The sequence below is a fragment of the Triticum aestivum genome, chromosome 7B (genome assembly GCF_018294505.1).
Source record: "Triticum aestivum cultivar Chinese Spring chromosome 7B, IWGSC CS RefSeq v2.1, whole genome shotgun sequence".
Classification (NCBI taxonomy): domain Eukaryota; kingdom Viridiplantae; phylum Streptophyta; class Magnoliopsida; order Poales; family Poaceae; genus Triticum; species Triticum aestivum.
This window is the reverse complement of record NC_057813.1, coordinates 391,866,424-391,881,136: the sequence shown is the minus strand read 5'-3', so window position 1 is coordinate 391,881,136 and position 14,713 is coordinate 391,866,424. Positions and strand designations below refer to the sequence as shown.

The following is a 14,713-nucleotide window of genomic DNA, read 5'->3' as shown; positions in this document are numbered from 1 at the left end:
CTATGGTCGGCCGGCCCATAGACAATGATGATCTCCCACTTGAAGTTGAGCGACCTCTCGAATAACTCCATGCTGACGAAGAATTCGCCCCTATCCATGCTGCCCACCTCAAAGGTGGCATCCTTCACACCTAAGAGGATGCCACCCGAGTGGCCCGCGCTCCCACTAGAAGGGAGCCAGTGCCACGCAAAGAGGTGAGAGCTCAGCCGGTCAAGCTCAGGAAGCGCGAAATCGCGACGCATGGTCTCTTGCACAGCCACAATGTCGATGTGCTCATCCCGCATGTACTCCACTAACTGGCGGCGACGGCCATCATGGCCGAAGCCGCGGATGTTCCAGAAGAGGGCCCGCATTAAGGAGCCATGGGGGGGCTGCTTGACCCCAGAACACGAGAAGCGCTTAGCGCGTGAAGGGCCGCCGTACGGGAGCGGGTGCGGCCCCGAATCTCCGGCACGGCCACAGGGGGAGGAGGGACCGTCGGCTGCGGCAAGGGCGGAGAAGGGGATCCCCCGGCCGGAGAGGCGACTGGGGGGACGAGGAGGGCCGCCCGGGCCTCCGCGAGCTTACCATCGAGAACCTCACGAGCTCTGATGGCCGCGATCTGGGCAAGAGGGGGACCAACTTCCCCTCGAAAAATGATCGCGGAGTCGGAGGCCACTTTGACGAGGTGGCCCAGCGACACAGACTCAAGCGCAGAGAAAAAACAAGACGAAGCAGAGGGGGAAAATGGAGGGCGCACCTGGCTCCAAGTTACGGGCGGCCGCGCGAAGCTCCGCCCGCTCGGGGATGGGCAACGCCGGGCTGCCCTCAGGGTGAGCAGCATCCAGCCGAGCACTCCGGCGGGATGCCACCACCGGGGAGGAGGACGACCGACTGCGACGGGAGTAGGCGGCGGAGCGGGAAGGGGGGGCTGGGCCGCCAAAGGCGTGATGATCCGAGCCGCCCCCACCCCAGGAGATGGCGAAGGAGAGGACAACAGACCCGGCCCAGCACAGCCGAGGAAGAGCTGGGCAGGGTGTGACGGCGCGGCGGGGGGGGGGGGGGGGGGGGGGCGCGCGAGGGGGGCCGATGGGACGGCAACCGGGGCGACCCGAGGAGACGACGGGGCCCGAGGAGATGTGTTAGAGTTGCCGAAACCGTGGGGCTCACCCGCCCACGCTCCGGCGGCCGCCCACGATTTCCCCCTCCTCCCACACCGGGCAGCGTCTCTCGCTCCGACCGCCTTTATTTCGCCAATGACGCCGGCTCTCCCCTCCTACACGCCGATTCCTTTCCACCATGGCTGCGCCGGCGCCGCCAACCACAAGCTCCAAGCCGCCCCTCCCCCCGCGCCTCGCCGTGCCGCTCGCCCTCGCGCTCCTCCTCGCTCTCGCATTCGTTGTCGACTTCCTCTCCTATTCCTCCGCCATCAGCCCGCCCGTCTCCTCCTCTTCCAAGACGGTAGCTGACCACCCTCCTTGCCCAACGCTACTTGCGTTCTCATCGACGTTGCCTTGACATGGACGCGCGCCACCGTTCTCTCTCGTGTGCAGGTAAAGGAGGGTAATAATAATGACGATACGAAGCTTCGCAATGGATCACCGACGGTGAGGCACCTCAACGCGACGTTCTCAGACCTGCCGGCGCCGCACTGGGACTGGGAGGAGATGCCGCCGGCGCCCGTGCCCCGGCTTGACGGGGCGTCCGTGCAGATCGGGGACCTCCTCTACGTCGTCGCAGGGTACGGGAGCCTCGACCATGTGAGTAACTCAACTCACTCACTTCGTGCAGACTGCAGAGTTGTTGCCTCGTTGTTCCTTAACCTTTTTTCTTATATATAGCGAGTAGGATTTCACACTTGAGAACTGAGATGAGATGATTATTCGTACTCCTAGCCGCCGCTGGTAAATTCTCAGCACTGCCCTGTTATGGATGAAGCAAGCAAATCATATAGCTGAGCAATCTCATATCCTGCGACCGCACTACTCTGGAGTAGAATTCTAACGCAGGATATTACGAAGGACTGTTAACAACTTACCATTGCAAGTATTAGCTGTAAATTAATTTGATCTACTTTAGACTTTTGCTGAAAACTGCTACTACCAGTAGTGTAAAGGTTAAAATAGTAGCTGACTAACTGTATGTTTGGATTTGAATCACAAGTTTACAACTGATGCTTCAGCAGAAGTAAAGCAAGTCTGATTATTTTTTGTTTGGCAAATGGTTACCACGGCCACAGGCTGCACGAACCCCATTTTGTGATATTTTGCTTTGCTTCACGCCATTTCAGGTCCATTCTCATGTGGATGTGTACAATTTCACTTCTAACACATGGACTGGAAGGTTTGTTATGCCCAAGAAGATGTCAAATTCACATTTAGGGATGGCCTCAGATGGGAGATACATCTATGCAGTGTCTGGACAATTTGGTCCACAGTGTCGGCCAGCTGTGAGCCGTAATTTTGTTCTAGACACAAAGTTAAGGAAGTGGGACGAATTGCCTCATTTACCTGTTCCTAGGTATGCATTTCAGCCTATAATTACCTGTTCAGTAGACTCAAAATCGGTGCATATGCGTTGCTGTAATATTCGTTTTGGCTGCTATCAATATCTATATGTTCCTTCTGACTTTATTCTGTTCAAGCATTGCTTATCCAGTTTACTGTTTATCACACACAAGAGGCAAGACAGTTGCATAATCCAATAGTGGCAATCATGTTCGTTTGTAATTTAGTGCCATGCTAATGTCACAACTGATATTGGCTCATATCCCGTGAGTCAAATTGTACTACTGTATTCTTAGCTTGATATTGTTAACAGTTTGTTCAGACATACTCCTAGAACCTCATTCAATATGCTCCATTGGCCCTGTTTTGACTGCAGCTATAATGCTGGAGCTATGAAATGGTCCATGCTTATACTATATGCTGCTATAACTATCAAGATCCAAAGCTTACTCTATAACATGCTGTAGGTATGCGCCAGCTACTCAACTTTGGCGTGGGCGGCTTCATGTGATGGGTGGTGGCAAAGAACACCGCCATGAACCTGGATTAGAGCACTAGAGCCTTGCTGTGAAGGATGGCAAAGCATTGGAGAATGAGTGGCGAGCTGAAATACCGATACCACGTGGTGGACCTCATAGGTGAATTTGTGTGGCTATTGTGATGCGTTATTTATATGCAATTGCCCATTGAGATATTCACCTCTTTCTAAGATTTCTAAGAATAAAAATAGGTGTCCTGTGCTTGAAGACTAAATATCCATTGATTTGTAGTACTATTGGCACCCTCTCCGTGGATAGGGGATACTTCTTAGAATTATTTTCAGATGAACAAATATGTCGATAATTTCTTACATCCATCTTTTGGCAGGGCATGTGTTGTTGCTAATGACAAACTCTTTGTAATTGGTGGTCAAGAGGGAGACTTCATGCCTAAACCAGGGTCACCTATTTTTAAATGCGCAAGGAGGCATGAGGTATGTATGTGCATGCAATAAACATCAAACCTTGAAATATAAGAGTGCTTCCTGTACACGACATTTCTCTATTTTGCAACCAAGATATGCATTTGTCCATGCTTAGTAACGTATAATATAAAGCATACACAGGAAAGTTAAATACTCATACGTTTTCTCTAACAAAAAAGTTGCTGCACCTAGTAAATGTGCTTTCTTGCATTCAGGCTTTAACCTATAACTGATAAAGTCTTGATTCACGGTCTGTCGGTAAAGTTTTTACCAGAAGCATGATTATGTTAGATATTGTTTTGCAGGTTGTTTATGGTGATGTGTATATGCTAGACAATGAAGCTAAATGGAAGCAGCTGTCTCCAATGCCAAAGCCAGATTCCCACATAGAATTTGCATGGGTCGTTGTTAATAACTCCATAGTAATTGTTGGTGGAACTACCGAGAAGCACCCTATCACCAAAAAGATGATTCTTGTTGGTGAAGTCTTCCGGTTTGATTTGGAAACATTGGTGTGTTCTACTATCTTATATGTAAATTATTTTGCTTGTTCATATTAGCTATGTTATGATTATTTTCCTCTGAATATTAGGACATTACTAAGTGGCTTAACATTTGCTGTGCCATTTTTGCAGAAATGGTCAGTCATTGGTCGTATGCCTTTCCGGATCAAGACAGCCCTAGCTGGTTACTGGGATGGGTGGCTCTATTTCACTTCTGGGCAGAGGGATAGGGGACCTGATAATCCAACTCCTAAGAAAGTTGTTGGTTCTGTGTGGAGAACGAAACTGCACGTCTAATGTCCAATGTTTGAACAGAGGTTTCTGTATATTCTTAACCGGTATGTGCTGACGTTTTCGAGCAGCTAGAGTTCCTACCAGCTACTTTTCTCGTGTATTTCCTTTGCCTAACTTGTATTCTGCTTCACCATTGCGAATACTGTAATCCTATCTTGAGTATGACTACAAATCTAAATTTCTAGGAAACTGGCTTCAAATTTGGCAGAGGATTTTAGCCTTGTAAGCAGTGCTGCCCTATGCAGAAGTTCCTTGTAGATCATATATGTGTACCTGTCTCCATTTTCTAATTGCTATGGCGTTCCAGCAGTCCTTGCAAACTTTCTGCTGTTCAGTTCTTAATGTTGTTTACTTGTTGTAGTTCTCACGTTTGGAATTGGAAGCTGGATTTTGGAGATGTGTTTCATTCAAACAACCGAAAGCAGCCTTTGGCAACAATCTTGCCGTTCGATAGAGGTTATCAACTAGCAACTTTTGTGGAGGATATGTTTTTCGCTGGAAATATTTAATATTGAATGGATGAAAGCTATTATATGACCAAATTTCTTCCTAGCTGTACAAACAGAATGGTGTTGAATTTGCTTCTCCCCTTTGTTTTTTGGCTAATCTGTAAACGTTATGATGCACTTTGACCTAAATACCTCAAGGCCACCGATTTGAATAGCACGCTATAGCGTTCTGACTTCTGAGCAATGTCCTGCTAAATGAAATTAGTGTACAATCATCCTCTATAGCATGATATGGCTTCGCTATAGCGGATTTTAAGGGCTGCGCTATTTTGTCATAGCATGCTATTTTTTTTCATTGCTCAAGACACATCCATTACTGTTGTTCATACATGGCTGTGGGCTGTGGTTGTGTACTTGCCTTTAACAATTGAGATAGCTAACTGCCTTTTACAATTTGCTATTGAAAATGAATCATCTTTTGCTGATATTTTCCTCGCATGTTTGCCTCGAGACAATTATTACAATTGATATGGCAAAGATCCTTTTTTTGTCTTACTGCCTTTTACTACAAATTATGAAGACTCTTCCCATTTTCTGACCATGTCATATATCTCTCTTTTGGAATTTAATTCTTCAAGCACACATAAGCAATGATCGTTGATTTCAATCTTTCTGTAAAGATAATGATTTGAAAAAGGTAACCATGACAATTTTTTTGCATATTTAATTATTTGTTTAGGGCGGCAGTAGCCTTGACAACACAATTCCAGCGCCAACCATTGCTGCACCTTTTCTTCAAGAACCAGTTTGCCCACTAGAACAATTATTGGACCAATAATAACATTTACTAATTTTTTGTTAATTCTACTTTTCCTAGTGCAGCTGGCGGATGACGCTCTGGCTGGATGACAGTGACCGAGGCATTCTGGCCTAAACTTTGACAGCATTCGCAGGGCACTGGCAAGCGCTTAACAATGACTCATCACATGGTGAGACCGACTGGGCTTATCGCCTTCATTAGTAAAATCTGGCCTCCTTTGTGCCCTAGACGCCCGGCCGGTCTGGCGGTGGCGCGCGTCTGGCCGACGACGAGCCGTCGTTGTCGTCTCTGGGCAACTTGCATGGCCACCAAACCACAGAGATATGTCGACTTCATTTTGCAAGTACAGGTACAAGTATGATCGTGGTTCCATTTGAATGGTCGAAATTCCCATTTGAGACCAAGTTGATCTTCAAGACGGACACGAGGGGCAACTGTTACCCGCAGCACAGGCCAATTACTTTGTTCATTAAATTAGGGGATTTTACTGGCAGCACAGGTCTACATCGAAATCATACGTGATCAGGGCTAAATGCTGACGTGCTGTGGTTCATTGCTGGCTGCTCCTTTTCTGAACACTTTTCCTTGGCAGTTTCTTCAGGTGGCGGAACCAATCAAACATGGTTGATCCCCAGTGGGTATTCTTTTCAGTTCATATATTTCTGTTTTGTCAAAATGGGCTCTGCTTTGACTCAGCGACCCCGTCACCCGATACACTCGTCATGGGAGCACATGACCCAAACGCAACCATTGAGAAAATAATTAACTGGTTGTTTGGATAATGTTGACAAAGGAAGAAATGTTTATTTTAAGACACGTCTAGGCAGGCCTGATGAACTGTCTAGAGCCAGACGCTACTAGTGTCTCTGTATCTCGGCACAAAGTTGGGAGTGATCACTGAAGGATCAGACAACGGTAGTTGTTTGTGACGTGGCACATGCTAACACGCAGCCATATTTTGTTGGAAGAAGCCTCTACGGCTCTACAAGTCACTCGCATGTCAAGTACTAGCTCAAAGAGATTGTTGAGGTCATATACGATAAGCACAAGTCTTTTGTACGAACTTTTTTTGAAGTATCATATGACATATCTATTATAAAAGTTTATCGGAGATACAAAGTATCTTAAACATAATAAAAATTGCATCGAGATTCTAAGACCATCGAATGACCACTACTACCGCGAGAACGAGTTGTCGACGCGCTACTATCGCCGCTCTCCTATTGGAGCTGGCTTGACCTTGTCTATGACAACGTGCATGTGCCCCTAAGGACCAACGCCCTAGAGTTGCACTCGTCGCCGTTGAACTCTTTCATTTGAAGCACATGAACCAAATCTCGTCGCATGACGAAAAACCCTAACCTCCCGTCCCAAGGAGACGGCATGAATGTACGTCGGAGCTGCGGTTGACAACATCCAAAAGGATGAACTCGAGGAGGATCGGAGCTCGATTGACAAACTTAAAGAAGAAGTGTCGCCATCCTTCCGAGCGCCGCACCAGCGATGACTAAAAAAGCCCTAACCTAAACTACTAATCGAAGCGGAGGCACCGGGATTCCCCTCCCCGTCACCAACCGCCGGAGCGACAAATAGAGGGAAGGCGAATCCACAAGTTGACCAATGAAGTTTGGAGGAGAAGAGTTTGCCCTAGCCGTAATGGCCTCATGGGTTAGGGAAGGAAAATGAGAATGCAACAAAAATTTATGATTTATATGTCACAAAAATTACATGGTTAGAATCTTCTTTCGAATAAAATTCAAATAATAAAGAAACATAAGATCGTTTATGTTGAGTATAAGGATTATTAGAAAGTATATGATAGACTAGAATTTAGTCCTGCCTTATCTTGTACTTCAAGTTGATCTTTGTACTCCTATATATATATGCCCACGAGGCTCAAGCAATATATCAGCTATTCCATCAAATCTCTCTCTCCCTTCTAACATGGTATCAACCTTATCTCGATCGTAAACCCTAGCCGTCGCCGCTTCCGCACCCCCGCGCCGCCCCCGGGGCGGTCGGCTTCCATGACCGTCGCCGGGGGCCGCGCCGCCCGTACCTAGGGTTCGTCCGCCGGCCGTGTTGGTCCGCTGCCCTAGAGAGTATTTTTCCCGAGCCCTTGCTCCGGGTTTTTTCGCTCTCTCGCCGGTCGTTTTGATCGGCATTTTTCTTTTTGGTTTTTCTATCTATGCTTGATGGGTTTGCGTCATTCGCCGCCGCCGCCATCGACACCCCGCGCCTCTACTTCGACACCGCGCGACCAGCCGGCTACTTCACCGACCCAACGGCCTCGCGCGACAGGCAGCCCTCAAGGCCGTCGTCCGCGCGCCGGCCCGCCCGTCGCCCTGCTCCGACCAGGACACCTGCGTCGCCTACACCCGGCGGCCTCGCGCCATGCGGCAGTCAATCATAGCCGCCGCTCGCGCGTCGACCTGCCAATCAATCCACGCCACCCGCCTCCGCCGCGTCAGCATGGCGGCCCGGCGGTCTACCTCGACGGCCTCGTCCTCGGCTGCGTCGGGACGGCTGCGTCAGGACCGCTGCGTCAGACTCGTCGTCTGCCTCAACTCGGGTGCCGCTGCTCTGTTGGTCGCTCGAGCCTCGCAGCCCGGGCGCCGGTGCTGACATGCTCGTCTGCACGACGTCCCATGCCGTCCGTCGGTGGCGGCCTCATCTCGGACTCCTCCGCCATCCCGCCTCCACCGAGCGGCGTCCCCGACCTCGTGCGCGATCGACTTGATCACCCACTCTCCGCCGCGATCCACCTGATCTACGCCGCGCGATCCACCTGATCTACGCCGCGCGACCAACCTGATCTGTCGGTTACGCGCGGCTTCGCAGGACCCGTGAAGATCGTCCCCGAGTTCAGCGTGCCCCTCCATCGACCGAGCAACAGGCTGCCATTGCATCGCCCTGTCGGGCCGCAGCGCCACCGCCCCGTGGTTCTCCTCGTGGCTGCATCGACTCGCGCATCGCCGTTGCGTCGCCCTACGGGCCGTAGTGCTGCGATACGCGGTCCCAGCCGCCGCCCCGAGGCCGTCCCCGCGGTTGCACCGACCTGCGCTCCGCCGCCGCACCGCCCCTTCGGGCCGTAGCGCCGCGGCTCACTGTCCTCGCCGCCGCCCCGAGGTCTTCCTGCCGTCGCCCCGACCTGCCCGCCGCCGTCGCGTCGCCCCTTCGGGTCGTAGTGCCGCGGCCCGCGGTCCACTTCATCGTCCCCACGCGTTGACTTCCTGTGGTATGCGTCGCGTCGTCTCCCTTGGCGCGTGAGCGCCACCGTCCGCACCGGTCTTTGTCACGCTGTCAAGGTTCTTTGCCTACTTCGAGCATCTCCGCCGCGCTCCTAACCTAGCCGCCGCCGCTGCCGTCAGACCGCCGCTGATAGAGGCAAAGGTGTCCCATCTTTCAATGAGATGGTGGCTATTGTTTCGGAGGAAGTCGACTTTGACGATCCGACTACGAACGTGCGAGGACGTTGCGCCTTAGCAATCGCTAAACCAACTCTGAGAGGTTATTGACCACGCCGGAGCATGATCAACCTGACCACAAAGGTCTGTTTCCTGCAGGCAAACGAAGAACAAGCAATAAACTAAGATTGCAATATGGATATTGTGAATATAAGAGAAAAGCTTTATTCATCAAGGTGGGGTTCTGTGACGCCTTTGTCTGGTCGTTGAACACAAACGAAGTACGCGAAGTTGCAACTATGGCGAACTTTAATCTAAACAAAACCCAAAGTCTAAACGGTGCCCTAAGGGCTGTATATATGGAGGAAGAGGAGGGGAATTTCGTGGCCCTTGGTGGAGGGGTCCGAAATCAACCCTATCTCTTGTTTCCCCACACATACGGACTCTAAAAATAGCCTATACTTATGTATTTTGAAATTACATGGGCCTGGCCCAATAATAAGGTGATGCAGCACCTAGAATAGCCTCGGGACGAAATTTATGAAGTGGCATCTTGTATATTTCGTCCAAGGCTTCATGCACCCATTATGGTGGCTTCAAAGTCCTGAAATCATCACTTGTAACTCCGTTCTTGTTTCCCTTGCGCATGCCATCATCTCCATGCTTGTTCTTGCTCCAATGTTCATCCTTCTCCAAGCTAGGCCCTTCATTTGTAAGCAAAACAAATGTATCCAATTTAGGCAGCATCATATTCTCATGAATATTAGAATCATTACCAAGAAACGAAAGTACCTGATAATTCAATTGGCGTGTGTGAGCTCTAGTAACTGGTCCAGTATATGTAGCAGTACGTGTTGGAAATATGCCCTAGAGGCAATAATAAAATAGTTATTATTATATTTCCTTGTTTATGATGATTGTTTATTATCTATGCTAGAATTGTATGGATAGGAAACTCAGATACATGTGTGGATACATAGACAACACCATGTCCCTAGTAAGCCTCTAGTTGACTAGCTCGTTGATCAATAGATGGTTACGGTTTCCTGACCATGGACATTGGATGTCGTTGATAACGGGATCACATCATTAGGAGAATGATGTGATGGACAAGACCCAATCCTAAGCCTAGCACAAGATCGTGTAGTTCGTATGCTAAAGCTTTTCTAAATGTCAAGTATCTTTTCCTTAGACCATGAGATTGTGCAACTCCCGGATACCGTAGGAATGCTTTGGGTGTACCAAACGTCACAACGTAACTGGGTGGCTATAAAGGTGCACTACGGGTATCTCCGAAAGTGTCTGTTGGGTTGGCACGAATCGAGACTGGGATTTGTCACTCCGTGTGACGGAGAGGTATCTCTGGGCCCACTCGGTAGGACATCATCATAATGTGCACAATGTGATCAAGGAGTTGATCGCGGGATGATGTGTTACGGAACGAGTAAAGAGACTTGCCGGTAACGAGATTGAACAAGGTATCGGGATACCGACGATCGAATCTCGGGCAAGTATCATACCAGTAGACAAAGGGAATTGTATACGGGATTGATTGAATCCTTGACATCGTGGTTCATCCGATGAGATCATCGTGGAACATGTGGGGGGCAACATGGGTATCCAGATCCCGTTGTTGGTTATTGACCGGAGAGTTGTCTCGGTCATGTCTGCATGGTTCCCGAACCCGTAGGGTCTACACACTTAAGGTTCGATGACGCTAGGGTTATAGGGAATAGATATACGTGGTTACCGAATGTTGTTCGGAGTCCTGGATGAGATCCCGGACGTCATGAGGAGTTCCGGGATGGTCCGGAGGTAAAGATTTATATATGGGAAGTCCTGTTTTGGTCACCGGAAAAATTTCGGGTGCTATCAGTAACGTACCGGGACCGCCGGGAGGGTCCCGGGGGTCCACCTGGTGGGGCCACCAGCCCCAGAGGGCTGCGTAGGCCAAGTGTGGGAGGGGACCAGCCCCAGGTGGGCTGGTGCGGCCCCCCACCAGGGCCCAAGGCGAAGAGAGAAGAAAAAAGGGGAAACCCTAGGCTCAGATGGGCCTAAGGCCCACCTAGTGGTGCCCCCCCTCTCTCCCCCTTGGCCACCCCCCTAGATGGGATCTAGGGCTGGCCGCCACCCCTAGGGGTGGAAACCTAGATGGGGGCACAGCCCCTCCCTTTACCCTATATATAGTGGGGGTTTGGGGCTGCCATAGACATGAGAACACCTCCCTCTTGGCGCAGCCCTACCCCTCTCCCTCCTCGTCTCTTGCGGTGCTTGGCGAAGCCCTGCTGGAGTGCCACGCTCCTCCACCACCACCACACCATCGTGCTACTGCTGGACGGAGTCTTCCCCAACCTCTCCATCTCCCCTTGCTGGTTCAAGGCACGGGAGACGTCATCGGGCTGCACGTGTGTTGAACGCGGAGGCGTCGTTGTTCGGCGCTTAGATCGGAATCAACTGCGATCTGAATCGCTACAAGTACGACTCCTTCATCCACGTTCTTGTAACGCTTCCGCTTAGCAATCTACAAGGGTATGTAGATGCACTCCCCTTTCCCTCGTTGCTAGATTACTCCATAGATTGATCTTGGTGATGCGTAGAAAATTTTAAATTTCTGCTACGATCCCCAACAGTGGCATCATGAGCTAGGTCTATGCGTAGTTTCTATGCACGAGTAGAACACAAGTTGTTGTGGGCGTTGATTTTGTTCAATATGCTTACCGTTACTAGTCCAATCTTGTTTCGACGGTATTGTGGGATGAAGCGGCCCGGACCGACCTTACACGTACACTTACGTGAGACAGGTTCCACCTACTGACATGCACTTGTTGCATAAGGTGGCTAGCGGGTGCCAGTCTCTCCCACTTTAGTCGGATCGGATTCGATGAAAAGGGTCCTTATGAAGGGTAAATAGCAATTGGCATATCACGTTGTGGTTTTGCGTAGGTAAGAAACGTTCTTGCTAGAAACCCATAGCAGCCACGTAAAACATGCAAACAACAATTAGAGGACGTCTAACTTGTTTTTGCAGGGTATGCTATGTGATGTGATATGGCCAAAAGAATGTGATGAATGATATGTGATGTATGAGATTGATCATGTTCTTGTAATAGGAATCACGACTTGCATGTCGATGAGTATGACAACCGGCAGGAGCCATAGGAGTTGTCTTAATTTATTGTATGACCTGCGTGTCATTGAACAACGCCATGTAATTACTTTACTTTATTGCTAAACCGTTAGCCATAGTAGTAGAAGTAATAGTTGGCGAGACAACTTCATGGAGACACGATGATGGAGATCATGATGATGGAGATCATGGTGTCATGCCGGTGACGATGATGATCATGGAGCCCCGAAGATGGAGATCAAAAGGAGCAAAATGATATTGGCCATATCATGTCACTTTTTGATTGCATGTGATGTTTATCATGTTTATGCATCTTATTTGCTTAGAACGACGGTAGTAAATAAGATGATCCCTCATTAAAATTTCAAGAAAGTGTTCCCCCTAACTGTGCACCATTGCGAAAGTTCGTTGTTTCGAAGCACCACGTGATGATCGGGTGTGATAGATTCTAACGTTCACATACAACGGGTGTAAGCCAGATTTACACACGCGAAACACTTAGGTTGACTTGACGAGCCTAGCATGTACAGACATGGCCTCGGAACACAAGAGACCGAAAGGTCGAGCATGAGTCGTATGGTAGATACGATCAACATGAAGATGTTCACCGATGATGACTAGTCCATCTCACGTGATGATCGGACACGGCCTAGTTGACTCGGATCATGTAATCACTTAGATGACTAGAGGGATGTCTATCTGAGTGGGAGTTCATGAGATGAACTTAATTATCCTGAACATAGTCAAAAGGTTTTTGCAAATTATGTCGTAGCTCGCGCTTTAGTTCTACTATTTTAGATATGTTCCTAGAGAAAATTTAGTTGAAAGTTGATAGTAGCAATTATGCGGACTGGGTCCGAAAACTGAGGATTGTCCTCATTGCTGCGTAGAAGGCTTATGTCCTTAATGCACCGCTCGGTGTGCTGAACCTCGAACGTCGTCTGTGGATGTTGCGAACATTTGACATACACGTTTTGATAACTACGTGATAGTTCAGTAATGTTAAACGGTTTAGAATTGAGGCACCGAAGACGATTTCGAAACGTCGCGGAACATATGAGATGTTTCGAGGGCTGAAATTGGGATTTCAGGCTCGTGCCCACGTCAAGAGGTATAAGACCTCCGACGAGTTTCTTAGCCTGCAAACTAAGGGAGAAAAGCTCAATCGTTGAGCTTGTGCTCAGATTGTCTGAGTACAACAATCACTTGAATCGAGTGGGAGTTGATCTTCCAGATGAGATAGTGATGTTTCTCCAAAGTCATTGCCACCAAGCTGCTAGAGCTTCGTGATGAACTATAACATATCAGGGATAGATATGATGATCCTTGAAATATTCGCGATGTTTGACACCGCGAAAGTAGAAATCAAGAAGGAGCATCAATTGTTGATGGTTAGTGAAACCACTAGTTTCAAGAAGGGCAAGGGCAAGAAGGGATACTTCATGAAACGGCAAATCAGCTGCTGCTCTAGTGAAGAAACCCAAGGTTGAACCCAAACCCGAGACTAAGTGCTTCTGTAATAAGGGGAACGGTCACTGGAGCAGAATTACCCTAGATACTTGGTAGATAAGAAGGCAGGCAAGGTCGACAGAAGTATATTGGATATACATTATATTAATGTGTACTCTACTAGTACTCCTAGTAGCACCATGGTAATAGATACCGGTTCGGTTGCTAAGTGTTAGTAACTCGAAATAAAAGGCTACAGAATAAACGGAGACTAGCTAAAGGCGAGGTGACGATATGTGTTGGAAGTATTTCCAAGGTTGATGTGATCAAACATCGCACGCTCCCTCTACCATCGGGATCGGTGTTAAACCTAAATAATTGTTATTTGGTGTTTGCGTTGAGCATAGACATGATTGGATTATGTCTATCGCAATACGGTTATTCATTTAAGGAGAATAATGGTTACTCTGTTTATTTGAATAATACCTTCAATGGTCTTGCACCTAAAATGAATGGTTTATTGAATCTCGATCGTAGTGATACACATGTTCATGCCAAAAGATATAAGATAGTAATGATAGTACCACCTACTTGTGGCACTGCCATGTAAGTCATATTGGTATAAAACGCATGAAGAAGCTCCATGTTGATGGATCTTTGGACTCACTCGTTTTTGAAAAGATTGAGACATGCGAACCATGTCTATTGGTGTATACGCATGAAGAAACTCCATGCAGATGGATCGTTTGGACTCACTTGATTTTGAATCACTTGAGACATGCAAATCATACCACATGGGCAAGATGACTGAAAAGCCTCGGTTTCAGTAAGATGGAACAAGAAAGCAACTTGTTGGAAGTAATACATTTTGATGTGTGCAGTCTAATGAGTGTTGAGGCATGCAGTGGATATCGTTATGTTCTTACTTCACAGATGATTTGAGTAGATTCTGAGTATGTTTACTTGATGAAACACAAATCTGAATTGTTGAAAGGTTCAAGTAATTTCAGAGTGAAGTTGAAGATCGTCGTGACAAGAGGATAAAATGTCTATGATATGATCATAGAGATGAGTATCTGAGTTATGAGTTTGGTATGCAATTAAGACATTGTGGAAATTGTTTCACAATTAATACCGCCTGGAACACCATAGTGTGATGGTGTGTCCGAACATCATAGATGCACCCTATTGGATATGGGGCATACCATGATGTC

At 48.3% G+C, this 14,713-nt stretch overlaps 1 pseudogene; it reads left to right on the top strand.

Moving 5' to 3' along the window:
* The first annotated feature begins 1,054 nt into the window (after positions 1 to 1,054).
* On the top strand, positions 1,055 to 4,910 carry LOC123161945 (kelch repeat-containing protein At3g27220-like; annotated as a pseudogene).
* The last annotated feature ends 9,803 nt before the right edge of the window (positions 4,911 to 14,713 follow it).